At 41.1% G+C, this 27,059-nt stretch overlaps 1 protein-coding gene across 1 annotated transcript in view; it reads left to right on the top strand.

Moving 5' to 3' along the window:
* The window catches only part of FRMPD4 (FERM and PDZ domain containing 4), a 121,623-nt gene that overhangs the window by 13,341 nt on the left and 81,223 nt on the right, over positions 1-27,059 (top strand).

The following is a 27,059-nucleotide window of genomic DNA, read 5'->3' on the forward strand; positions in this document are numbered from 1 at the left end:
CTTGGAAAAAAGACTGTTTCAGGAGAGCTGGTGGTAGATGGGCTCACAACTGCACCTTTCCTGTAGGAAGCAGAACTTGCCAAACCTGTCAGAGTGCATTTTGGTGTTTGATTATGGGAATTTATACAGTCTTTGACATCTGTGGTTTCCTATTCATTTCAAGCATAAGCTTAGGTCTCTGTGTGTAAAGAGACAGGTTGTTTCACTCTGCTCTTACGAAAAGATGTTGCTTAATATTTGTCTGACACCCAGTTTTGTCACCTTCAAGTTAAAATGTCTTTCCTTGCACACTGAAATGCAGTATTTGTTTTAAATTCTTTTGCATCTTGGGATGAAAAGCCTTTGTTAAAGACTCATGATAAATATTGTAGTTGTATACAAAAATCATTGCATCTGATGAGCTGCTAAAGGAGGACATGAATATTGAGAGCATTTTCTAGGAATGACTGCAGAAAGTATCTATTTATGGTGGCACTCTTTTTTCACAGAAAAATGCAGAAGCCATATTGAAGTTAGTTCCTGGCTTAAGCATACACCAATGTAGAAGGAAGAGGTAGTGAAATATTGATGAAACATAAGGCAAAATCAGAAAGTCAGCGATATATGGGAGAAGTTTCTTAACAAATGGATTATAAGATACAGGAGACAGTTTCTTATCAGTGCTGTATTAGTGCTGTCCCTGATCAGGTGGAAACAACAGAGTCTTACCTGGAATCTAAAGAGGCACTTTATGTTTCTCTGCCTTCTCAAAAATCCCTTTCATACATAATTTTCTTTTTTGCTGCTATTTCTATTGTTTTTGTTTAATCCAGTTAGTGCCTTGAGCTGGGCGGCAGAGAAGCAAGAAGCCATACTGATAAAAGACATGTTGTTCAGGGCCATGAGGGGCTGATTCTAGAAGCTCACAACAGTGACATTGGGGGATTTTGTTGCCTGGTTCCTGTTGAAGCACCCAATTAAAATTCAGTTCTACCATTTTAACATAGTAGGGAATGATGAGTTTATGGTCTGCCTTTGAAAATGAAACCATAAAAATATTACCTCAACCTTGGTGCTGCATATTGAAAAGTCACAACTTTCCAATCAGGAAAGTTTAGCTTTTTAGTTAAAGCGTGCATATGAAAATATAGAGGTTTCCATGCCTTCATATATGGGCTAAGATTGTGGCTAGGCCTTGAACAGGTCTTGGTTCCCCAGGTTGTCACATAATGATTAGCGAGAAGTTTCCAAAAGGCCACTGAACGATGCTTGGTCAGAAGAATCCAAAAATCAGTATCTTCATATGCCATCTATAAACAATCCTGTTAGTTTCCTGACTAGAATTAATTAAAGCAAGTACAAGCTAATGGGAAGATCATGGGACCAGCTGCTTTCATGGCATGAGCCTTCAGGAGTAAAGTTCCTGGAGGAGGAACCTTATCACCTGAACATAATGTGTAATAGCTGCACAGCTGCTTTTTCAGCCTTACTTCTGTGACTTGCATAGGCAATTAAGCCCTGTGCTGCAAGCCTGGGTGACATTAGGAAGAGTGGCAGCACAAGGCTTTCTGTATAGCTGCTCAGTGCAGGAAGCTTGGTTGAGGGTGCTTCTTCCATTTCCATAAGCTGTATCTTCAGCAAGCTATGCCCATAGTAAACTGTTGTTTCCCTGACATCCTTAGAGAGAGAGAGATATCACAGCTTCATGTGCTGACAGCCTAGAGCATGTTAGCCAGATAGTACTTACTCTGTTATTTGAATTTGTGCTCAAATTTAAAGAATTGACCAGAACTCCAGACAAATTTGGTCAAAAAAACAAAACAAAAACAAACAAACAAACAAACAAAACCCACAAAATTATGGGTCTGATGGTTGGGCTTTTTTTGATTGTTTTCGTCCAGAGGAGCACATAAAGCCTGCCACGTAAAACTGGAATCGTTATCTGTTTGGTTGTTATAATTACCTATGAATTTTTTTCATGACTATCATTCAGTAGCAAATTAAAAAGCTAAGAAATTACATGTTGCCAGGCTAAGTGTTGTGCCATGTTTGAAAGTCATAATGATGTTTTAATGTAAGTATTAATGACAAAAAAAAGTGATTCTCTATAGAATCTTTGTCTAGATTTATATGGAATACAGCACAAACACTTCTGCTTCATTCAAGAGAAACCAAATACATGTTTACACTGACCACTCAGTGTAATTTAGGCATTCACCACTGTGCTTTTAAGTTCCTTGGACTGACTGCCCTTCTCAGGCTATCATAAATCTCAGCATGGACTATCTGAAAATGTATTTGGCTTCTCAAGCAGGTTTTGCAGCTGAGGCTGATTTTGCTGCTGTGGCAGCTAAGCTGCTACTAGCATTTGACTTTCCTACTTCAAAATTACTTTGGTATATCTGTGCAAGACAGCAGGTGTAGGTGGTCTAATGGCTGCATTATGGACAGCCTACCACTCTCAATAAATCTGAAAATCTAGGGATTCACTGGAGAGCTAAATCTAGGTGTGTATGAGACTGAGGGAGTTTCTCAAGGAAAATCTCAAAGAGGAGACAGAGACAGAGAAAGCCAAGAGTGTTTCATTCCTTATAAAAGTACCAGCTTCAAGATTCAACATGATGGCACCTTGAAGTGGCTCTTTATCCACATGAAGGATAAGCAAAAGAGGGCTGGGAGGTTCTATGTAGAGAACATACATGAATACAGCAAACTGTCAAGATTCAATTGAGGATAAATAACGAAATGTTCCAAATGATCTAGAAGTATATGTTAAAAATGACTGAGAGGAGGAATATTGATCAGCTGAACTGATGAAAGATATCCAAGTGTTGTCTTTTGGCTATGTCAATGGCAAATGTTATTGTGGAGATAGGGAAGTATTAAAAATGTGGCTAGATGTGTTTTAGAGGAGGTATTCAAATTCTACCAAATGTAGACAGTGCTTGTAGGGTGACTAGGGGATGGACTAGAAGGTGTAAATATGTCTAATACAGCAAAACTAAGATCAGGAGGGAATAAACACCAGGCTGAAATGATAAATGTCTAAAACAAAAAATTATTTGTGGCAAAGAATTGGAGGGACTATCCATTTAGACTGCAAGGGAGAAGACCTTTAAACATGAGAGCAGCAGAGTTAATTCCCCAACTTTTCATCATAGCACTGTTTTGGATAATACAAAATGGAGGTTACAGTGATCATTGGTGAATATTTAAAGAAGATTATAAGTAAAATTATAAGTGATTGGAGGTGATGGCAAAGTAGTGCCTTTCCATTCTTATTTTCCTGTGAGTCAGATGGCACTTCACTTGTTTCTTTAGCATGTAGGTGATGAAATCTGAGCAAAACATTTGCAAACTGAACTTTAATCCCCTGCATGCCCTCAGAACCTTTTGCAGATATTAATGAAATACATGTAATTATCTATGTTAGACAGATTACTTAAGGCAATTTAGATCACCACATAAAAAGTGGAATAAAGATCAGTGTTTTTAGTAAGGATATGGCTAATGAAAGTACTTAAATGGGATGATACTCATGGAAATTATGATTTGACCAGGCTTTTAGGTTACTGTATAAATTCTCTTTTCTAACTGCTCTCACAGAATGATGAATTATAATTCTCATCTTGAAAATGCTTTCATTGAAAGCATTGAAAATGCTTTATACACAGTATCAGCATTTTTCTTTTTCTGGAAAACAGATGTTATCATCAATCTTTTTAAAATAAAAAACATGAAAGTAGGCTGCAAATATAAGGACAATTTAAAAGAATCAGGAGTATTTCTTGCTGGCATTTTTGAGTTTCATACTGTTGTCTGATAATAACCAGGATGCGTTGTTAATTGCACCAAGATATGTGGACTGTTCTCTTCTGCATGCCTGTACAAAAAGAATTGCTTGTGCCTGATACCATTTTTCTGAAATGCCATGCAGGGAATTCAGTTGGCCTATGTGAGCTTCTGCAAAAATATGGTAAGTGTTTTAAATGATGTAAGGGCTATGACATTTTTGAATGAGTAGACTTTTAGTGACAATAATATAAATGGTAGTGTGCTAATTTGACAGCTCTTCAGAGATTCAAAAAAGCAACAATTTGAATTCGGTTGGCACGTATATGGCACAAGTTGCCAAAGCCTCCATATTTCAAGCATCCTATGTAATGATAAAGTTTTTCTTTCATCTAATGATGCAAGTTACCTTCACACAACTTGGTTTTAGTGTTTTCTCTTTGTTTTAAAGTCTGACTTTTATTCTCAGTGTTCAGTATCAATAATGTACTTTCATTGGTAGCTACAGACAGCAGTTTCCTCGAACAGGCCCATCAACAACTTGGGATGTTGCATGTATGCTCTTATGCACAGTGTGGAAGCACACTCACACAGAATTACAGTGACTGCCACAACTGTCTAAGGAAAAGCTGTACTTAAAACACCCTTGTGGTGCTCTATTTAACTTTTAGCACTTCTTATTCTGCTGTGTGTTGCAGCCAGGTGTTTCTCTTGACATGGCCACTAATTTTTCATGGTCAATTAGCTAAACTTCAGTCTCTCAACCTACTAAAAAAAAAAAAAAGGAAAATAAAAAAATGACCCATTATCACAGTATTACAGTATATCAGAGGTTGGAAGGGACCTCAAGAGATCATTGGGTCCAATCCCCCTCCCAGAGCAGGATCACTTAGGATAGTCTGTACAGGAACGCATCCAGCTGGGTTTTGGAAGTCTCCAGAGAACGAGATTCCACAACCCCCCTGGGCAGCCTGTTCCAGTGCTCTGTCACCCTCACTGTAAAGAAGTTTCTCCTCATGTTGAGGTGAAATCTTCTATGTTCAAGTTTGAACCCATTGTTCCTTGTCTTATCACTGTGAACCACTGAAAAGAGCCTGGCCCCCTCCACTTGACACCCACCCCTCAGATATTTATAGACACTGATCAGATCCCCTCTCAGTCTTCTCTTCTCAAAATCTAAACACCCGCAGGGATCTCAGTCTCTCTTCATAGGGGAGATGCTCAAGTCCCCTAATCATCCTTGTGGCTCTCCATTGGATCCTCTCCAGCAGGTCTCTGTCTCTCTTGAACTGGGGAGCCCAAAACTGGACACAGTATTCCAGGTGTGGTCTCACCAGGGCAGAGTAGAGAGGTAGAAGAACTTCCCTCGACCTGCTGGACACACCTTTCTTGATGCATCCCAGGATCCAATTGGCTCTCTTGGCCACAAGAGCACATTGTTGTTCCATGGAGAACTTGCTGTCCACCAGCACTCCAAGGTCTTTCTCTGTGGAGCTGCTTTCCAGCAGGGCAGCCCCTAACCTGAACTGGTGCCTGTTGTTATTCCTCCCCAGATGTAGGACCCTGCACTTGTCCTTATTAACCTTCATGAGGTTTGCCTGCACCCAGCTCTCCAGCCTGTCCAGGTCACATTGGATGGCTGCACAGCCTGACAGGTGTCAGCCAACCCCCCAGGGAACTTGCTGAGGGTACTGTCACGCCCTTATCCAGGTCGTTGATAAAGATACTGAACAAAACTGGACCCAGTACTGATCCCTTGAGGACACCACTTGCCACAGGCCTTCAAGTTGACTCTGTGACATTGATGATGACCCTCTGAACTCCTTTGTGGAGCCAGTTTGCAATCCACCTCACTGACCAACCATCTATGCCACGTCTCCTGAGCTTTTCTATGAGGATGTTGTGGGAGGCAGCATCAAAAGCTTTACTGAAGTCAAGATGTATGACATCCACTGCTCCTCCCTCGTCTACTCACTTGGTCATAAAAACTGAAGCTACTGTGTAGTCCCAGGAGGCATCAGTTCCCAATTCTGTCCACAATTCTTGGAGGAAAGGGAAGTAAAATCTTTGGTCTGTCTCTCCCTCTCTTTCCCCACTCAGTGATGTTTGAGTTCTGATTTTACTTTATTACTCTTGTCTTTGAATCCTCTGTAAGAGTACCTAAGGAACTGCAGTATTTTTATTAATATGTGCCTTCTCTCCAGCAAATCAGGATTGCTTTTTAGCCATATAATGTAGATTTTTTTTTTCAAGATACACTGCTTTATGCATGTTGAAAAATCTCAGAAAAACTGACGCTGAGGCACCAGGCTGTGCTTGGTCTCATTCCCTTTACTTTGCAAGGGCTGCTGAATACCTCTGATCTAAAGACTCTTTTTAGTTATTTGTAACTTTCTCTGACTGAGCTGAAATTTTTTGTTCCACTCACTTTTCTGAGTCATAATTGGCAATTTTAAAAACATCATCCCATTCCTGGAAAAACAGAACTTTTGCCAAGGGTCATTACAAAAGCTTAGTTCCCAGTCTTTGAGACATGCTTGAAAGCTGACCCACACATCACCTTTCAGACAGGTTTGTCATTTCTGATGTTTTTGTGAAGCTCTCACATGTAAAAGAGCTTCCTGAAATTTTTTTTAAATGACATGCTCAGCAGAACATGGAGACTGAAATCTCCAAAAGAGCATCCCCACAGTGTGTCCAAAAATTGCATGGTGCAATAGGTGTATGCCAAGAATGGCTGCTAGCCATCGAAATGGAGAGCTGATGGAGAAGTAGGGAAGAGCAGGGACAGCACAGTTTGCAGAAGACCCAGTGTGAATGGCAACAGCTGGATTAACTGAGTACAAGGTAGTCATTAGGAAACAGAGGAGGAGGATCATGTGGAAAAGAATTTACTGACAAAGAGCTGGGAACTGGAAATATGGAGGACAGAGGAAGTAACAAATGATATATGATGACACAGTGGCATCTATTAATGATCTAGTGGTGACCTGTAATAATCCTTAATATAGTTCTGCCAAATTTCTTTCCTTAGATATTGGTCTGGGTGCTCTCTGCTTTTCTTATAAATTCCTTGCTTATATACTCTCTTTATTTATGCCTGTGAGATGGAGAGGACCATTAGTACTACAGCATGAATGCTAATATTTAACCTTGTCAAATGCCCAAAACGAGTAGCCATGTGTTACAAGCAGATATATAGTCTACATTATTAAAACATTATGAGAGTTCAGGAGTGACATGAGTTAAATATTGCAATTCTTGGTAACTGAATCAAAATTTATCTTATAAAATTATATTATTTAGTTGCCCTGAAATATGACTGCTAATACTTTGTTCTAAAGTATTTGTTTCATGCTGTGTTGCTACCTTTCACAGCGGTATTATTAATATTTTAATTATGTATAGCAATGCCACTGGCAATATGAGGCCACAAGTTTAATACAATAATACAGCTCTCCTGCACAGGCTACATTTGTGTTGTAATTTATTACAGACCTTTAATTATAGTTGTATAAAAACTGTTGTTGAATTTAGACACCATCATCATCATCACAGAAAATAAAGAGCTGAATTCTCTACTATAAGTCAGCTGAGCTTCATTAATGTCAGCAGAGTCCCACTGATTTACACCAACAGAGATGACACAAAAGCACTTCTAATATTTTAGTGCCTCTCCCATGAGCTGCACTACTGCAGCATTTCTTGACTCCTAGAAAAACGGTAAGTTGATTTCCCTCCCACCCATTTTTCCCTCTCTGTGCTTTCATTGTTTTGTCAGCCACTTGAGCTTGAAAATGTCCTTCTCTAGTTTGAATAACTGTAGGGAAGGGTTTGATATTGTGATGTTTGTCCATAGATATTGTGGAGGCATTTTAATTTTAACTTTTTAATCAGAGATAATAGTCAAAGTGTGGGTTTGTCTTTTGAAAATGGCAGGCTGGCTGCCTATAGCCTTTCTGGCTTCATTCTGCAATCAACCACACTTTGTTTATGGATGCAAATGTTTTTGTGTGTTATATATTTATATATGATAACATGTTATAACAGATTAATATAAATAATATATATAATATAATATAATATAATATAATATAATATAATATAATATAATATAATATAATATAATATAATATAATATAATATAATATAATATAATTTGTATGAATGCTATAGATAAATTTATGGATGTAAATGGATATCCTGTCAGCCTCATAGCAGAACCAAAACTGCAAATAATTAGGCCTGCTGAGTTCATTATGGGGACTTTGACACAATTCTCTTAGCTAAGTGTAACAGTGTGAGATCTGAAATCCCTGTCCCACGCTGACAATAACCAGGCTAGCTCAGACTGGAAGCAAATGAAAGCTATATTTACAAGCAAAACTATAATCTATGATGAAATGCAATGAATATGTACAAATATACACTGTTCACAACATTCACAAATATGTACAATCAACAGAAAAGCACAACCAAGCTCCCTTTGCTTCCCCCAAGGGGCTTCCCGCCCAGCCAGAAGGACTCCCCCCAGATCTGCTTGGCAGAAGGCAATCAAGAAGCAGAGAGGCTGTTAGACTTAGCTTGTCAAGGTCAGTGTGTTGTCTTCAACCAGAAAAGAAGAAACAGCAGACAGACAGAAGCCGAGCAAGCTGAGAACTGCCCAACTCTAAACCTTGTTTTGAGTAGAGATTCTTAAACATTTCTATCTTTCCAATGGAAGTTTTTAGAATAATCATTATTTTGCTTCCTTACACCCAACAGTGACTTATTTACAGTCTTTCACTTTCTCTGCTTGAACTTTGTGAAGAAAAATTAAAAAGACAGTCTTAAAATCATCACACTAAGTTTAGTATTGGGTCCATTTTCTGGATTGGGGTCTCATTTGTGACTCAGGAGCAAAAAGAGACGTAGTAAAAACCCAAGGGTCTTCCTGCACTGCAGTCAAAGCAGTGCTGTGAGTCCTGTGATCAGTGTATCCCAGTCAACTTTAAACGAGCTGAGCTGGCTCAGCTACCAGTATGAATCTTGCCATGGCAGCATCAAGTTTAGGATGATGTGAACCTGAGCAGATTAAATCTGTGCTGTGCTCTGCAGTGCAGTGCCCAGGCTTCCCATGGCATGCCAGAGCACTGGCTGGCTTATGCTTTGGGTTTCTTGCAACTCAGTCCCCAAGTATTCACTTTTGTAGTTGTCCTTAATGATAACCTCAGATTTTTAGCCTGACCTTTGTTCTGATGGAAATACACTCTAGGGATGTGGTAGTGCTTTCTGCATGGGAGAAAATACTGTGTTACAATTAACAGGCTCCATGAAAACTTGCACCTGTATTCTGTGAACAGCTTTTTCAGCTTGGTTGCTTTATAGTGTTAGTGGTTCTTCTCTTCTTGACTGTTCCCTGATTGGAACAAAATTCATTGTCTTCCACACAAAATAGCCTGTTCAGAGCTAAATTCACAAAACTGCCTAAAGACAGGAAACTGCTATTGCTTTTCAAAGTGATTCGTGCTCTCATTGTGGCCAGTTTGTCCTCTGCCTGGTGAGGTAAGCTGATGATTCCTGTTCTTTGTGCAAGGATCACCCAGCACTTCTGGTCCTGGTGGTACAGCTTCATGTTGTGTAAACGTGAATGAAATGCTCACTGAAGCAGAGGTGGGATCCAGTGTGACACTTGTCAGATGAGTCATCTTGCCTTGCTTCAGCTTGCCTGTGGGTAATGTTTTGATGAGACTTAACTGATGCTTTATACTGCAGCCTTATGCTAAGTAGGTAACAGTGAGTCTTCATGGGAGCTTGCTTGGTGTCTAGAAACTAGGAAGAAGGGGAAAAAGCTGGGTTTTTTTTTTTCCAGTGCTTGAGACTGCTGCTTCTGGGCAGGAGTGAGTCCAGTCAGAGTCCCAGGTATTTTTTTCTCCTCTGATGATCTTGAGTTTTCAGTTCCTCCCTTTTTGATCCTCAGGACAATGCTAGCAAGATTAAAATCTATACTAAAATCCACAGCGGTTACCATGGGACTGGCTTATTGCTTTCCAGGACTTTGGCTTTATGGGGGACCCATGGGGATCCATGGGGAGCATTAGGAAGCAGAGAGCAGCTGTGGCAGTTTTTATGGTTACTGATAAATCAAGAAATATCAGTGGTACATGTAGCAAATGTGAAAATGCAGTAAGATCTGTTCTAACCTCTAGAGAAACCTTCTTTGCTACAGGATAAACACTTGGTCTTCAACATATTTCTTTTAAAGCTCTTTATGGAGACTAAATACTTTTTTTTTCTGTTCAGTGAAGTGGAACAACCACCTACCTTTTAGACTGAAGGCAAGAGAGGAGTTTGAAATGATTAAAACAAAGTTATATAAATTAACTACCTTGCAGCAGACTATAGTTTATTTTAATAAACCTGGTGAGTTTTAATTTCTCATGCAAAATAGCTTATAATTCAATTATTTATTCCACACATACCCCCTAAACATTTTTTTTCAGAAATAATATTTTTATAAGTCTTTTTGTTGCCCTAAACACTTCTTTATTTCTTATTTTTTCACGTTCAGTGAAGTTTTTGTTATAAAGTAACCACTAATTTTGCATATGTGCTGTAAAGCCTCAAAGAGGTTAGTTCAGAGCTTGTGAAAGTGTGAAGTGTTTACTGTTTATCCTAAGAAAAGGGTATCTGAAAGGTCTTAAGCTGTAGTCAAGCATATCTTAATCAAGGTAAATATAAATAATACTAGTAATAGTTACTATTTTTCCTTATTTTTGTTGCCAGCAGTATACCTTTCCCTGGGGTATGTAGTGTTTCTGGTATCTGAAAATCATGGCCTTTCTTTGAGGTACTTAGCTAGGAAACAAAGTTATTGCAAATCCCTTGCTTGGTCTATAATGAGCAGTAGCACTTTGCTGCTACAGAATCCTGTATTTACTCTGTCTTATGTGGCTTGTTCCATTCAGTTCTTCTTATTTCGTAGAAGTACTTTGGGCTGTGTTGTTTGGCATATAAGGAGTAATGCAAGCTATTTTTAAAATGTGTATCTAAGGCTAGAGATGAAAAAGGTTGTTAGATATTACAATGCTTTGCATTTGCATTTAGGTTGTATTTAAAAATAACAAGTAGATTTTTCTGGTCTAACCTCAGTACTTTTGTTACCCAACACCTGTGAGCAGAAGCATGAAAACTCTGTTTTGATTTTAGGTTGCTAAAAACATTTAATAGGATGGTTAAGAGTATTCTTTATCTACTTGTTCCTGTATTTAGCATGTAAGTAGTAGAGCCTTATAGGAAAAATATAGAGTTATAAATTAGTCATTTTTTAATTTGGTGTGAGAGAGATTTTTGCATTATAAACTCGGAGTTTTGCCTAAGGAAAAAAAATTTGTTTATAATGCTTATATGTGCATCTAAGTGAGGCTGTAAGTGAAACTTTGTTAGCTCAGACCAGAAGTATGTCTAGCCCATATTCTTGCATCTGACAATATTTAGTAGCAAATGCTTAGGAAAAGAGTCAAATCTTTATTGGCCAATCTGGTAAGAAAACCTTTAAAGTAGGAAAGATGGAGATTCCTCACTAGCTCACGTGATGGAGTCATAGAATCATAAAACTGTTACAGTTGGGAGAGACCTCAAGGATCATCTAGTTCCAACTCCCCTGCCATGGGCAGGGACACCTCACACTAGATCAGGTTGCTCAGAGCCTTGTCCAGCCTGGCCTTAAAATCCTCCAGGGATGAGGCTTCCACCACCTCCCTGGGCAACCTGTTCCATTGTCTCACTACCCTCATGGTGAAGAACTTCTTCCTAACATCCAATCTGAATCTACCCACTTCTAGTTTTGCTCCATTTCCCCTAGTCCTGTCACTACCTGACATCCTAAAAAGTCCCTCCCCAGCTTTCTTGTAGGCCCCCTTAAAATACTGGAAGGTCACAATAAGGTCTCCTTGGAGCGTTCTCCAGACTGAACAGCCCCAACTCTTTCAGTCTGTCCTCATAGGAGAGGTGCTCCAGCCCTCTGATCATCCTGGTGGCCTTTTACCGCGATGCAGAGACAGGACAAGCTTGATGCAAGCAAGGTGTCAGTTTATTGTACAAAGCTTTTTCTTTATATAGGTTAACATACTATCAGAAGGCAGCTTGTAATTGGTCATTAGTATGTCCAAGCAACAGTTGTAAATTCATGATTGGCTACAGAGAGAAAATACCACGCAAACGCATATATTTTTCCAAGGCTTAAACAAATATCAGGCAAGAGATAAAGGATTCTATAATTCTACATTCCACTGTCCTAACTTCTGCTTTGTTCTCTTTATCAGGTAAATCCCCACAGGTCACAGTGACCACTGGGAGTTACCTCTCTGTGTTTTCCTTTCTACACAGCTGCATTCTGTTCCCAGGGTTTACAGCCCATCAGAGACACAAGGTCTCCTTCTATCAGTAAAACAGTGTCTGGAGTTCTGGGCAGTAAATCAATTCTTTCAGCCCTTCTCTGGACACATTCCAGCACATCCGGATCCTTCTTGTAATAGGGGTTCTAGAACTGGATGCAGTACTCCAGGTGGGGTCTCACCAGGGTGGAGTACAGGGGGAGAATCACATTCCTCGACCTGCTGGCTGTGCTTCTCTTGATGCAGCCCAGGATGTGATTTGCTTTCTGGGCTGCAAGTGCACACTGGTGCCTCATGTTGAGCTTCTCATCCACCAGCACCCCCAAGTCCTTTTCTTCAGGGCTGCTCTCAAGCCAGTCACTGCCTAGCCTGTATTTGTGCCCTGACCCATGCAGGACCTTGCATTTGGTCTTGTTGAACCTCATGAGGTTGGCTTGTGCCCACCTCTCCAGCCTGTCAAGGTCCCTCTGGATGCCATCCCTTCCCTCCAGTGTGTCTGCTGCACCACACAGCTTGGTGTCATCTGTGAATTTGCTGAGGCTGCACTCAATGTCTCTGGCCATGGTGCCAACAAAGATGTTGAACAAGACTGGTCCCAGTAGTGATCCCTGAGGGACTCCACTTGTCACTGGTCTCCACCTGGACATGGACCCATTGACAGCCACTCTTTGGGTGCAGCCATCGAGCCAGTTCTTTATCCACTGAATGGTCCATCCATCAAACCCAGACTGCACCAGCTCGGAGACCAGGATGTGGTGCGGGACAGTGTCTAAGGCTTTGCTCAGGTCCAAGACATAGCAACAGGCCCAGGTGGTGAGGAGGTGCTTTGCTGGATGTCATACCTACAGATGTGAAGATGTGGAGGTCAGGAGGAGCCTTGGCTGCAGTGACCATGATAGAGTGGAGTTCTGGAGCTGGAGAGAGCAAGGCAAGAAGCAGAGTCACAATGTTAGACTTTGGGAAAGCAAACTTTAGGGATCTGCTTGGAACAATCATGTGCTATCCCATGGCCCTGGAGGGGAGAACACCCAGGTTGATTTTGAAGGATTACCTTGTGCAAGCTCTGATTTGGTACATCCCAACACACAGGCAGCCTGCATAGAGGTGACCAAAAAGTGACTAAACTGAGATACAAAAAGAAGTTTACAAGAGCAGGAAGCAGAGACAAGAGGATGAATGACAGGAAGCAGTGTCAGGAGGAGTGCAGAGACTGTCCAGTTGTGCAGGGATGGCATCAGAAAAGCCAAAGCCCACCTGGGGTTGAACCTGGCAAGAGATGTGAAGGACAGCAAGAAAGGATTTTACAAGTACCTCAGCAGCAAACTCCACAATTTCTGTGGACATCTCTTTTCAGTGCCTCACCAACCTCATGGTGAAGAATTTCCTCCTAATATCTAACCTAAATCTAGCTTCTTCCAGTTTGAAGCCATTACATCTTGTCTTGTCACTACATGCCTTCATAAAAAGTCCCTCTCCAGCTATCCTATAGGCCCTCTTCAAATTCTAGAAGGTTGCTATAAGGTCTCCCTTGAGCCGTCTCCTCTCCAGGCTGAACAGCCCCAAGTCTCTCAACCTGTCTTCATAGTTTCACAAGAGCAAAGTAGAGGGGAAGAATTACCTCCCTTGACCTGCTGGCCAGGCTTCTTTTGTTGCAGCCTGGAATATAGTTTGCTTTCTGAGCAGCAAGTGCACATTGCTGGCTAATGTGAAGGTGATCCAGAACAGTCAGCATGGATTGTTACAGAGGGGAAATCAGGCTTAAGCAATCTTAAATTGTTTACTTTGACATTTGATGAGGCTTTTGACAGTGTCCCATAACATCCTTATAGACAAGTAGATGAAGTAAGGATAGACAAGTGAGGTGGATGGAAAAATGAATGAATGGCTGTGCCCAGAGTGATCAGTGGTGCAAACTCCATTTGGAGGCCAGTCACTAGTGTAGAACCCCAGAGGTCAAAACTGAGCTCAGTACTGTATAACATCTGCATTAATGACCTCAAGGATAAGGCATAGTGGCACAGTGCACTCTCAGCAAGTTGGCAGATGGTAAAATAAAAATGAGAGGGGTGGTTGATACACTAGTTGAGTGTAGTGGTCCCATTTAGAGAGACAGGTTGGAGAAATGGGCAGGCAGGAATCTGATGAAGTTCAAGTTGGGGAAATATAAGATACTGCACCTGGGGAGGAGCAACTGCATGCATCAGTGCAGGCAGGGGACTGACCAACCTGGAAAGCTGCTTGGAAGAAGAGGATCTGAGGGTCCTGCTGGACACCAGGCTGATCGTAATTTAGGAATGCACTCTTGTGGCAAAGGTGGCTAACAGCATCCTGGGCTGCATTATGAAGAGTATCACTAGCAGGACAAGAGAGGTGATCCTTCCTCTCTGCTCACTACTGGTGAGGCTTCATATGGAATGCTAGGCTTGCTTTCAAGTTCTCCAGTACAAAAGAGACATGGAATTACTGGAGCAAGTCCAGCACAGGGTCACAAAGACTATTAAGAGATTTTCATGTGAGGAAAGGCTGAGAGAGGGAAGACTGTTCATTCTGGAGAAGAGAAGGCTGAGAGGAGATCTTATCAGTGTGCATAAATACTTGGTAGGAGGCAATAAAGAAGAACCAAGGTAGGGCAAGAGCACGTGGAATTCCATGCAAACGCAAGAAAACACTTCTGTGAGGATGGTCAAATGCTGGAACAGGCTGCCCAGCCCAGAGAGGCTGTGGAACCTTTATTCTTGCAGCTGTTGAAAACCCAGCCCCTGAACACAGTTCTGGATAACCTGCTCAAAGTGACCCTGCTTGAAAAGGAGCTTGGACTAAAGCTGCTACAGACTTTCTCAACAAGACCCTGTTGTTTTAGACATCATTTTACGGTAGCCCCCTATAAATTAAGCAATACCACGTGATACTTCCAGCAACAAGAACTTGATGGGGCCATGCAAATGAATTATTGGAATGGTCCTTGACATACTTGTGCATGTGCCCAAATCCTGTCCATAGGTTGGATTTTGGCATGTGCTGTGGTCTCTTCCCACAAGACTTTTTGGACATAGTGCCTTCCTGTTATGGAGGTTAAGAGAATAACTACAGTGAGAACTACAGTGCAGTAACAATGTGAGCACAGGCTGTTCTATGCCACTTGCTCTCAGTGCCAGGGAACAGCCTCTAGCACAATTTATTTATTACTATTGCTGTTGTGACATAAATAGTCTCAGACTGATAGTGCTTGCATATTATTTGGAAATACTTAACAGGGAGGTAAGAGGTACTGGGAGTCTTTTAGTCTATTTCCAGAGCAAGACTGGTTACCTCTTGAGGAATGAAAAATGAGGAAGTACTTCGAGAACTCTTCTATCTTAGTAAAACTGTTTTCAGTTTTCATTATATATATGAATATCCATTTTTGTGGGTAATCCAGCTAGCCAAAGTTATTTTTTATCAAAGGCAAGTTTCCTAGAGAACCTATGTTAAAGACATTCTTTCTTTTCAAGGATACTTTGAACACAATTTGTGTGATTTCGAAAAGGTGCACTATCTTGTCATTAAATCTTACAAAAACATATGATGTGTAATGTTAGAACCGAGCTGCTTCAAGCTTTACATTGGTTAAAAGTTTCATGGCAGTCCACAGCCACTGTGGCCACCTGCTAAGGTGATGCCTGTCAATAGCAAGCTTTGGCAGGTAAGAGCAACAGTGCAACAGGGTCAGGTATAAAGTAGAGATTTATCATCTGAATGGCAGAGAAAGACAGTGAATTAGTTTGTTATCAAGCTTGATTTGTGTGCCACAGTGTCTTGCTTGGCACCTTATTGTTGTAATGAATTGTTCTTTTAAAGTTGCTTGAAGACCTTAGAAATTCCTTTAAGATACAGCTACCCATTGGCCTTGTACTTAGAATTGACTAGTTATACCATGCTTTTGACAAACATGAGCAAATAAGCAGGACTTTTCCATGGAAGTTAACCCTTGTATTGGAGGCAGAAAACGTCTCCTGGTTACCTATTAGTTGTAGTAAAGAGAACATCCAAAATATGTCCGATGGCTTTTGTTGTGAGCAAGGCTGTGCCATTTTACATTTTTGTTTATACAAAAGTAACCAAAAATTGTGTAGCACTGCGGGTTGCAAAGCAAAGAAGATGTAGAAACTTCACCCATCCAGAAGCTTTAGAGGGGTGTATAGAAAGCTTCATCTGCTGACTTACTGAACAGGCAGCCAAGCAATATTTTCCAGCTGATATGTTCTGATGTTTATGGTTGAATTTAATCTGATCTAAAATACAGCAGGCTAAGCCTATATCCAGTATATTATCCAGTACATTAAAAACAATGAGTCAGAAAAGCCCTCCCTGGGAAAGAGTGAATACATTTGTGCTGGTAGTGTTTTTGTAACTGTGATGGGTCTAGAAATAGAAGTGTGGCAGTGCTAGTTAGCCGAGATAGTATCTTACTGGAATGACAAAGGTAGTTTGGAAAAGAAAAACAAACAAAACCAAACCCATGCTTTTGGGCAACAATATTTTCTGGTTAAAAGCTTGCCTGTTTTTCTGGCTACATAGTAACTTGTTATTAGGCAAGCTAGTACTCCAAATATTTTTTGTGCCTACAAGCTTCTTTTTTTCATTTACTGCCAGTCTTCCAACATACCATTCCTGCCTAAAACAAATAGGCGCTTTCCCTTATACATCCAGCCTGATTAGAGGGTGATAAGCTTATTACAGACAACACGATTCCTTATAGAGCATCCATAAAGAGGTTTGTTCATTGTGATGTGAGCATTCCCCAGAAGTGCCTTAGGCAGTTGCTATTTGGCTTTAGGTCCTGTTTCCTATGTTCTTGCTCAGGGTAGAGGCACACATTGGGGAGTGTGCTTCTGGGCTAGCCACTGGTGCAGCGGAGCTTTGCTTCTGGAGCTGGCTGGCGTAGAAACCTGTTTGCTGGACTATATTCACATAGACACAAAAGTCATTGTAGTGGTTTCCATTAGTAGAAAATGTAGGTGAGTCAGAAGATGCTTGTCTTGTAGTTTCTTAGTAGATGTGCTTTCCCACTGCTGGAGGACCTAGCTCCATCACAGCCCTAATTTGAAAAGTCTCTGGGAGCTTGCTGCACATCCGGTACCAGCCACATCAGACATACTTCTCAGATTTGGAGGACACCAGGCACTGTGGGTTCAAATTTGACTTTACATGCAATGCATGCTTACCTAGGCCTTCACGCTGATGGAAGAATCCCTCAGAGAAGCTGTCTATGTGGTCATCACCTGAATTTAAACACTGTTCCTTAGCTGATGCATCGAGTAAACAACCCCAGGGATGGTGAATCAGCCACCTGAGAAGCTTATTCCAATGTTTGATAACCCTTTCAGTGAAGCATTTTCTTCTAATATCCAATCTAAACCTCTCCTGGTGCATCTTAAGGCCATTTCCTCTTGTCTGATCACTTGTTACTGAGGAGTAGAGACCAACATCTACCTCATGACAACCTTCTTTCAGGTAGTTGTATAGAGCAATAAGGACTCCCCTCTGCCTCCTTTTCTTCAGACTAAACAATCCCATTTCCCACAGCTGCTCCTCACAAGACCTGTTCTCCAGATCTGTCATAAGCTTCATTGCCCTTTTCTGCACATGCTCCAGGACCTCAATGTCTTTCTTGTAGTGAAGGCCCCAAAACTCAACACAGTACTGAAGGTGTGGCCTCATAAGTGCTGAGTACAGGGACATGATCACTTCCCTACTCCTTCTGGCCACACTATTGCTGATCCAGGCCAGGATGCTGTTTGCCTTCTTGACAACCTGAAAACACCTCTAGCTCATGCTCATCTGGCTGTGTCCTGAAGGGTCAAACCCCCAATCATGCCCTAGCCCACAGAATGGCTAAGCACCTGCCAGTGTGCTAACCTGGACAGTTCTGGGGTCCAGATGGCCAAGGCAAATATATAGCAGGTGTGATTAACATGGTAAGCACCTGTGAATGTGCAACCCTGGACACTTCTGGGGTCCAGATAAACCTGTACCATGAGTAATTAACTTTGTAACACAGCTGTGATCTGTGTGTGCCCCTGGCCATGTTTGGATATGCCCCATCCCATAGGTCCGGTTATCAGGGTTCTCTGTTACCAGAGGGCATTAATTATCTTGGGACAGTATTTAAACCAGCCAAGAAGTCAGGCAACTTGCCTTGTTCTCACCCAGACAGCAACTAGAGCCAAATGCTGCCCGAGTAGCAGTTGAAGAACCTGCTCTAGCAGACCAACAACTTCACCCAGGCCTTGCACCTGGACCAAGGCAGAAAGGGGAAAAGCTCCAAGGGAATCGAATCCCAGAAGAGGCTACAGCCCAGCGACTGGGCACAACAAGAGAGATCCCTTAGCCCTCTCTGCGCCAAGGACTGCTCAAATCATAGCCTCAGCATCTGGGAAGATACCAGACAGAGGAGCAAGTCATGAGTCCCTGGCTAATCTGCCACAGAATCCCATTTGTGGGAAACCCTCAGATCATAGCACCTGTATTTCCAGTTTGAATTGCTGTATTGGAAACGTTAGACCTGTGCTTAAATCATTTAACTGTCTTCATATGTGTAGTGTAAACCCCACAACCGAATAATTGAACCTGTGAATACTTATTTTGTAAATGTTACGGTGGTGTTTGAAGATACCGCTACCCAAGATATTAATTATAAAATATGTTAAAATATACATTTTTATTACAGGTTGTCAAATCACACTTCCAGGTCCTTTTCTGCCAGGCAAATTTTCAACTACTCTACCTCAAGCCTGTAGCATTTCATGGGGGTTGTTGTGACCCAAGTGCGGGACCCAGCACTTGGCCTTGTTGAATCTCATGCAGTCGGCCTTAGCCCATTGATCCAGTCTGCCCAGATTCTTCTGTAGAGCCTTACTACCTTCAAGCAGATGAACACTCCCTTCTGACTTACTGTCATCTGCAAATTCCCTGAGGGTGCACTCATTCTCCATGTCCAGATCATTGATAAAGTTATTAAACAGCACTGTCCCCAAGCCATGCCCAGGGGAACACCAGCTGTGACCAGCTTGCCAATGAGATTTAAATTCATTCAGCACCACTCTTTGGGCCTGATGATCCAGCCACTTTTTTACCCAGCAAAGTGTCTACTTGTCCAAGACATGAGCTTCAATACAGTCTATCTGATCACAGTGTAACTGTGAAGCTTCTGTGGGGCAGGTGATGATGAGAGTAGCATGTTGGATCTTCCTTTACTGTTCCTGGCCTTTGCAAATACCATGGAAGAGGTCTCCTCTATATTCTTCTAAGACTGTACATGATTTGAGATTGAAGTAATTTCTTCACAGTATCACAGTATATCAGAGGTTGGAAGGGACCTCAAGAGATCATTGGGTACCCTGCCAGAGCAGGATTGCTTAGGGTAGTCCACACAGGAATGCATCCAGGTGGGTTTTGAAAGTCTCCAGAGAAGGAGACTCCACAACCCCCCTGGGCTGTCTGTTCCAGTGCTCTGTCACCCTCACTGTAAAGAAGTTTCTCCTCGTGTTGAGGTGAAATCTTCTATGTTCTAGTCTGAACCCATTGTTCCTTGTCTTATCACTGTGAACCACTGAAAAGAGCCTGGCCCCATCCTCCTAATACCCACCCCTCAGATATTTGTACATATTGATGAGATCCCCTCTCAGTCTTCTCTTCTCAAGACTAAACAGCCCCAGGGATCTCAGTCTCTCTTCAGAGGGGAGATGCTCAAGTCCCCTAATCATCCTTGTGGCTCTCTGTTGGATTCTCTCCAGCAGGTCTCTGTCTCTCTTGAACTGGGGAGCCCAAAACTGGACACAATATTCCAGGTGTGGTCTCACCAGGGCAGAGCAGAGAGGTAGAAGAACTTCCCTAGACCTGCTGGAGAAACCTTTACATCTTCTTTCCTGAAAGCAGGTCATTTGTTCACGATTTCTTTTTTTTTTTTTTTTTGGCACAGAAATGTGTACTACACTTAGCACTCACTTCTATAAAAGTTGAGCTTTAGAGTCTTGTCCATAATTAGGACAAAGGACTGCATCAAACCTCATTGCTTTCTGATCCAAGCACAGAGTGTACTTGCACAAGATTATTAGTATACAAAAAATCGTTGCTTTTATTTTTAAATACAGTTATATTGAATGGAGGACTGCACTTTACCATATGCTGCCCATTTTGCTTTGTGCTCAACCCACCAGCATCATCCATGTGATACAGTAAGTACACAAGATAAGTTTTATGAAAGAATTTGGATTTATATGATGTATCTCCTTGCTTTGTAGACTTACTTGCTTTAAAGTTTCTTCTGATCAATCATTAGCTATTCCCATATCTATACTTACTGAAGAATTATGGCTTTATCTTTAAAGGACATGTCTTTCTGGGTCGAACCCCAGCCACTTTATTTCTTTGTTTTTACAGTCTGTCATCTAATTTAATATTTATCAGTTGTAATAACTGACTGTCAGGGTATTTTCAACATTAATTCCAGGTGTCTGTGCATTGGATAGTCCTGCATTCAGAATTGCTAAGCAGACTATGCAGGCAGACACTTTGGCTGTAGCTTGTTTGCTCATTTATATACAGAAGAATGGAGATGAATGCTAATTTTGCTGCAGAGAGTTTTCTGCTTAGAATCCCAAACGCTCCATATTTTTTAATTCCAAGGGCCTAATGAAACCATTGTAGCAACCTTCCACTGGTGGAAGGGATTAATTGTTGCAAACTTCCTTTTCTCCCCTCCCGTTCTCAGCCTGCCCTGCAACTTTCGGGAAAAGAGACTGTGAATCGTGATTTAGAAAGCAATTTAAAGACTTCTAGCACAATTGATTTAATTTTCTCCTAAGGATTGCACTGGATGTGTAGTTTTGCGTGAAGATCTTGAAAGGAAAGCCCATGCCAAGGCAAAAGAAGGCAAGCACCAGCAGACTGCCTGGATGTGCAGGCTCTTCCAAGGGGATTGTGCCACATTGTTTCAGCCTAAGGGACTGATTTGATCTTAATAGCATATAAATGCAGGGTTATGCCCAGCTGTTTGATATGGAAAGCTGCATTGCAGCCACAATTTTACAAGAGCTGTGCAAAATGAGAATGAAACCCCAGTCTTCTGATTGCCTTTAGTTGCAGCTATGAGGACATCTAAGAGGAAGAGACAGCTTTTGTTCCTGCAAAAAAGTGTTCAGCTTGTGCTCATGTTTCATTTCATCTGGCGACACGTACACAGCTTTAGCATTGGATTAGTGACAGCTTTTCCTCCAAGGATCTAGGCTCTACTGTAAAAGATTTACCAAGCAGTGTAGCCATTGTAATTGTGAGAAAAGAGGATGCCAGTGGCTGTGCCTGGGCTTTGGTGTGGTGAAGTATTTAGGACCCTTTAATGTTAGAAGATATTTTGGTCTTGTTACAGTGAGTTTGTGGAGCCTCACCTACATTTTAGTGTGAGCAGAAGTGAGTGAATTCAGGTTGATCGAGCACACTAAGGGCAGTAGAGTTTGATGGATGGTGAGATAATAACTGTTGCCGTAGGCCTCCTGATGTTTTTCTCCTTCCCACAAACACCACCTTTGTCTTGCCTGGCCCAAGCATTACTCAGGTGTTATTGTAAGTCAGGCTGCCAGTGGACTCAGAAAGGAACTAAACATTGATTGACGTTTGTGCTAAGCTGTAAGAAAGCATCCTAGCAGGATAAGAACAAGTTAGGTTTTGTCAGTCTCTGGGAGGAGGCTGGAAGGAGCTTATGGGGGTTTCGAGAAAATTATCCATGTAATTTTTCCTGCACTGAGAACCTGTGATGTCATGGATATACTGTGGACTGTTCTCAGTAGCCCAAAACTTTGACTGTCAGTTTCCTCTTGTTAGTAGCAACAATTTTCCCATGCTATACAAAATTATGAAGTATGGAGATGACGAGTGGTTTCTGCTCTGATTTGATCTCTACCAACTCTCTTTTCCTTCTTATTCCTCCTTCTGTTGCATGATCTGACTGTGAAAAAAGTCACCCCAGACTTGATATGCTCATGTTCCTTAGTATTTTTGGGGCCCCTCACTACAAGAGGGACACCGAGGTACTGGAATATGTCCAAAGAAGGGCAGTAAAGCTTGAGCAAGGTTTGAGCAAGGCAAAGGTGACTACAAGTCAGCCTTTATGTATATCTTGCCCAAGATCTAATTGGGCCAATAGGGCAACTGAAGCCAGCACATAATTACTCAATGAAAAGGGTTTTGCCAGGTTGTGGCCATAAAAGGCAGAAACAAAGGCCTTGTTTCTGGGGGAGCAGTGGTCAGTGCATGTGCTCTTACCCCAGAAACAAACTTGTTTACCAGACATGCATGTGTCCTGTCCCCTTTGTTCCTTTTCCTGCGTTGCCCTGACTTTCTGCAGGAAGGAGTGGGGAGGGGGGGACCATGTCTAGACACATTAGGGCATGTCTGGATTTTGTACTGGGCCTGTTTGGCCCTACCATGACACATATATGGCCTGTGGTTTGGTTGATGCTTGGGTTTTGGGCTGGTTTTGTTTTTTTTTCCCTGCAAGACAGTGTTAGTGTACCACCTTTATAGGAGGATGGGATTCTTCTTTCATACCTAGGTACTCTAGTTGGCTGCCAGGTACCTACTTATATTTTACAGAGAAAACTGTTTATTTTTAAAATTATTTAAAGGAGAACAGAAGATGGGACATTTAATTGAAGAAGTGTAACCAAGAGATTTATTGCAGAACATTTTCTGTTTTTTCCTTAGTTGAAATTTTTCATATGTTCGGTTTGTGGCTTGGCTATTCTAATGCTTTATTTATTTGAATCAGGCCAAAAATCAGGACTTAGAAATATACTTCTTACATGTAGCAATAGAATAACCTACATAATTCAGCAGATTGTGGCTACAGAAGCTTAAATGAGACTACTTCTGAAACGCATTTTACATTTTTCCTGCTGTTTCACCTATAACAAAACCATAATGGTAAAACATAATGTCCTCTGAATTACTGATGCTTTAGTGGAAATTACTTTTACCACAACAGAGAACACATTGTAAACCATCTTCTACAAAGATATGAATCTGAATGAAAATGTTAAAAGTTTTCCAACATCAGTTCCTTATGTTTATGCAGATACCAATAGAACAATGAGTAAGTTGCCTATCCGTTACTGAAGCCTTCTTATTTTCTCTTGCCAGATTTTTAACTACTAGAGTGAGCTTTGCCTTTTTTAGTTCCACCTGTTTTAAACCAACTGTGAGAATATATGACTCTGGTTTCAACAGAGTGTAGAGTAATTTTATTTCAAGGTGTGACAGATGTCTTGCCCCTAAATGTGAACTGTATAATTCTTGAAGTTACACTGCTTGTCAGAACTGAGTAAAACTCACCTAATTAGTCTTTCTGAGTCCTTGATTTCTGGAATAATAGAATTTTATTTGCTTATTTTGTTAAATAAAAATGCTATATGATTAAATGATAAAAATGTGTTCCTTTTATGGACTCAACTGTATGTGATCCGAAAATGTAAAGGTTGGTTGGTTAACTAAAGACGCAAAGGAATATTTTTCTTTTGAGGAATAAGTGTTTCCTCTTTGTGTGACCTCTTACTCTCTTAAAAATTGGTCTAATAAATGTCCAGAAAGCCATTTCCTACTTTCACTTTGTAACATGACCAAGAAGTGCATAATTTCTGGAGATGTCAGCAAAATATGCTATTTGTGTATATATGTGTGTTTGCTGAGTTTGTGGTGTATAACTTACCAAAACAGAAGGAGGCAATGGCCTCTAATGGCCCCTGGGACAGGGCAGAGCTCTTCGCCCTGATGCTGAAAGTTTAAGTTTTCAGGTGACAACTGAGCCTCCTGCCTCACAAATACCCAGGCTCAGGAGCTTTAGGAGCAGCACCAGGCTAGGGAGGGAACAAGAAGGGGAGGGAGGGAGGGAAGATGTCTTCAAAAAATACTGGGAACCCCCCAAAAAAAACTCACCAAGTGCTGCTTTTCAGGAGCCAAGCTAAGAATCCAACTTTGTATTGGGGAATGAACTGCCTCATGGCCAGCGGCAGCGACTCGTAGGAGCTGAACTCCTGGGACACCAGGGGCTTGCAGACTGTGTCCTCATCATACTGCAGCAGGCTCAGGTGGCTTCCCACCTGGTGCACGAAGGGCTCCAGCAGCACAGCAGCCCTGCCCTTGCTGGGCTCCAGAGGGCTCTGCCCCACCATGGTGCATTAGCAGCTAAGTCAGTGTGATTTGATGGCAAGGTGTTGGCCAGCAGGTGCTGCTGGGCAGATGACAGAGCAGGGGGGCAGAAGCCTTGGTGAAGCCAGGCACATCCCCAGAGTTAGGGCACAGGGTGGCATGAAAGCATTGCGACCTCAGGCTGACAGCTGAGCTCTGCAAATGGGGGATGTCCTTCTGGGCTGGGGTCAGAGCTGCCCTGAAACTGATGGTCGTACAGATGCTTTAATGAAAGAGTCCATCAGAGACTGCAGGTTTAGAGGACCACTTCTGACACAGCATGATTTAAACGCTGCTTGGAAATACCGAGTGCCTGACTCCCATTTCAACCAAAGTATGTTAGGCTGCTCTGGCATCCATTTTATATGCAAAGTGAAAATACAGCAGCCTCTGGTTCCCCTGGAGCAGCAGATTCAAATCGAAGTCCACAGATTTGGCTTGGGCCTTCATTCCTTGGTGGAAATGCTCTTTGCATTTGCTTTTGTAGCAGACATTTAAACCTGAAGTTCCATATGCATTGTATGGACACCAAAATGGGGCTATAATATATTTTGTATAGAGTTGAGTGTTTAACTGTGGTAATTGTACAGAAGTTTCCCTCCTTTTTTTTTTTCTCATGCGCTATACCATGCAGTTTGAATTCTGACATATGTTTTAAAGGCCACTGTATTCAATGATATTATGTGAAAATTAGTGTTATGTGAAAATTAGTGACCAGGAAATGCGATCTATCTATAAAACATTATTATAGAATACCCTGCTTAATTGAGGCAGCAAATGCAGGACTTCTTCACTGGAACATTTCATACAAAATTGATTTATCCTGATGGTAGAACCTGTAGCTTTATGGGGGATGGTATTGGCCTAAATGAAGCTACTGCTCTGTATTCAAGATCCTATCATTGATGATGTTTACACTAGTATGTATTTCAGCACTCCATTATTTTCTGTTCTATTTTGGTCCTCTTTCCTTTTAACTGTGAACCCCAAAGCAGCCTGAGCCTGAAGGTGACTGACATTTACAAGCTAAACCAACTTACATTCACTGGCTCAAATCTATCCATTTTCATTAGTTTAAGAAAAAATAAATTACCATATTTCAGGACATTAGAGCTTATGTTATTCAGGCAAGCTTATTTTCTTCATGTTTGGCCTGTTCTGTGAATCTGACTGATACATGTACAGAGATTACAGTTTTTATCTTGTATTATAGTAGGCTGAAAGTGTGTCATATCAGTGACCAAAATCTTATTTTAGTTGTACTTGGTTGTCTGAAAGTCTGAATTACTGATGTCTTGGTTACATGCAGTTTTAGCACCGTATTTAATGTTAGAAATGTGCCAGCATCGGTTTTCATTACTGAAAAAAAACCACATAAATTGATAATCCAAAATCCTTTTTTTGTACTTTTTCAGTATGAATGCCTTTAATTATGGTGTGGGGTTTTTTTTCAGGAGATGGGGCTTTGCAGAGATCATCAGCTTCTAGAGTTCAGAAGACAGTGTTATGTTTGTGGCTTAATCATAAAGCAAGCTATCTCTAGAATTCCTCTGAACTCTAAAGAGAGGATCATCATACTTTGGATTTAACTTAAAACTGTTAGGGATAAATATAGAATTTAATGATAAATTCTCCTTGATATGCAAGAGGGGCAGCACTTCTGGAGCACTGGAGGTGTTGCAGATGTCGGTAACACTGGCTGTGGTTGTGCTCTCTGTGGATGTATCTGTCAGACCTGATGGGGTTGACAATGACTGTTTCTTTTTTGGTGCCCTCAGTGGAGATTAAAGGGAACAGTGCGTTTCCAAGACTACACACAATTGCACGTTATTTTAGTAAATGTCTCAAAGATGTTGACCAGAGTTCAAAGGTGAAACTTGTAGAACTTAATCATCTATTAATAGAATTAATTTTTAGAAAGTTCTGACATTAAGTGTATTTATGCCACTTAACTGTCTTGCATTCTTGAAGAGTTTATTACATGTATAAAGACTGCATTTTTTATAAGGTTGTACCAGGTATAATGCGATGATAAATAAACAAGTCATATGCCCTCTTTTAAAACTGCAAAAATAATGTTTTGAAATCTTCATATTTCAGTTTCATTAAAATTAAATGCCTATTTAGAAAGCTTGTAAGGCTTTGCTCTGTTTTTGCAGTAGGAAAAAGATAAAATAATGCAATATCTGCGGCACATATTACAGAAGAAATTTGATTCCTTAATTCTGTCATTTGTTACATTTTTCTCAAAATGGTCAATTTGTCTTGAAAAGTTAAAAAATGTATTTGTGGTAGGTGAAGAATAGTAGAAGAGGGATATGCAATATTAAGAGAGAAAATGTCTCCAAATAATTTTCTTCTCTGGTTTTATCATTTTGCTTTGCTAATGAGACACTGCTCTGTGACTATCGCTGTGTACACAAGAGCTACACAGCTTATTCTGTCTATTTGTTTCTCATTTTATTTCAGAAGTCATAAAAGTTTGGTTTTCTCTGTGGGAAAACAACACAATCCTGGTGTCTCAAACTTCACAGGAACTTCACCTAAAATTATCATTCCTATTAGAAAGTGCTAAAGTAAGCATAGCATTGGTGATGTTGAGGGCCAATGGCATCCTGGGGTGCATTAAGAAAAGTGTGGCCAGCAAGTCTAGGGAGGCTTTCCTCAACCTCAGCTTTGCCCTGGTGAGACTGG

The sequence above is a fragment of the Indicator indicator genome, chromosome 1 (assembly GCF_027791375.1).
Source record: "Indicator indicator isolate 239-I01 chromosome 1, UM_Iind_1.1, whole genome shotgun sequence".
In the NCBI taxonomy this organism is placed as follows: Eukaryota; Metazoa; Chordata; class Aves; order Piciformes; family Indicatoridae; genus Indicator; species Indicator indicator.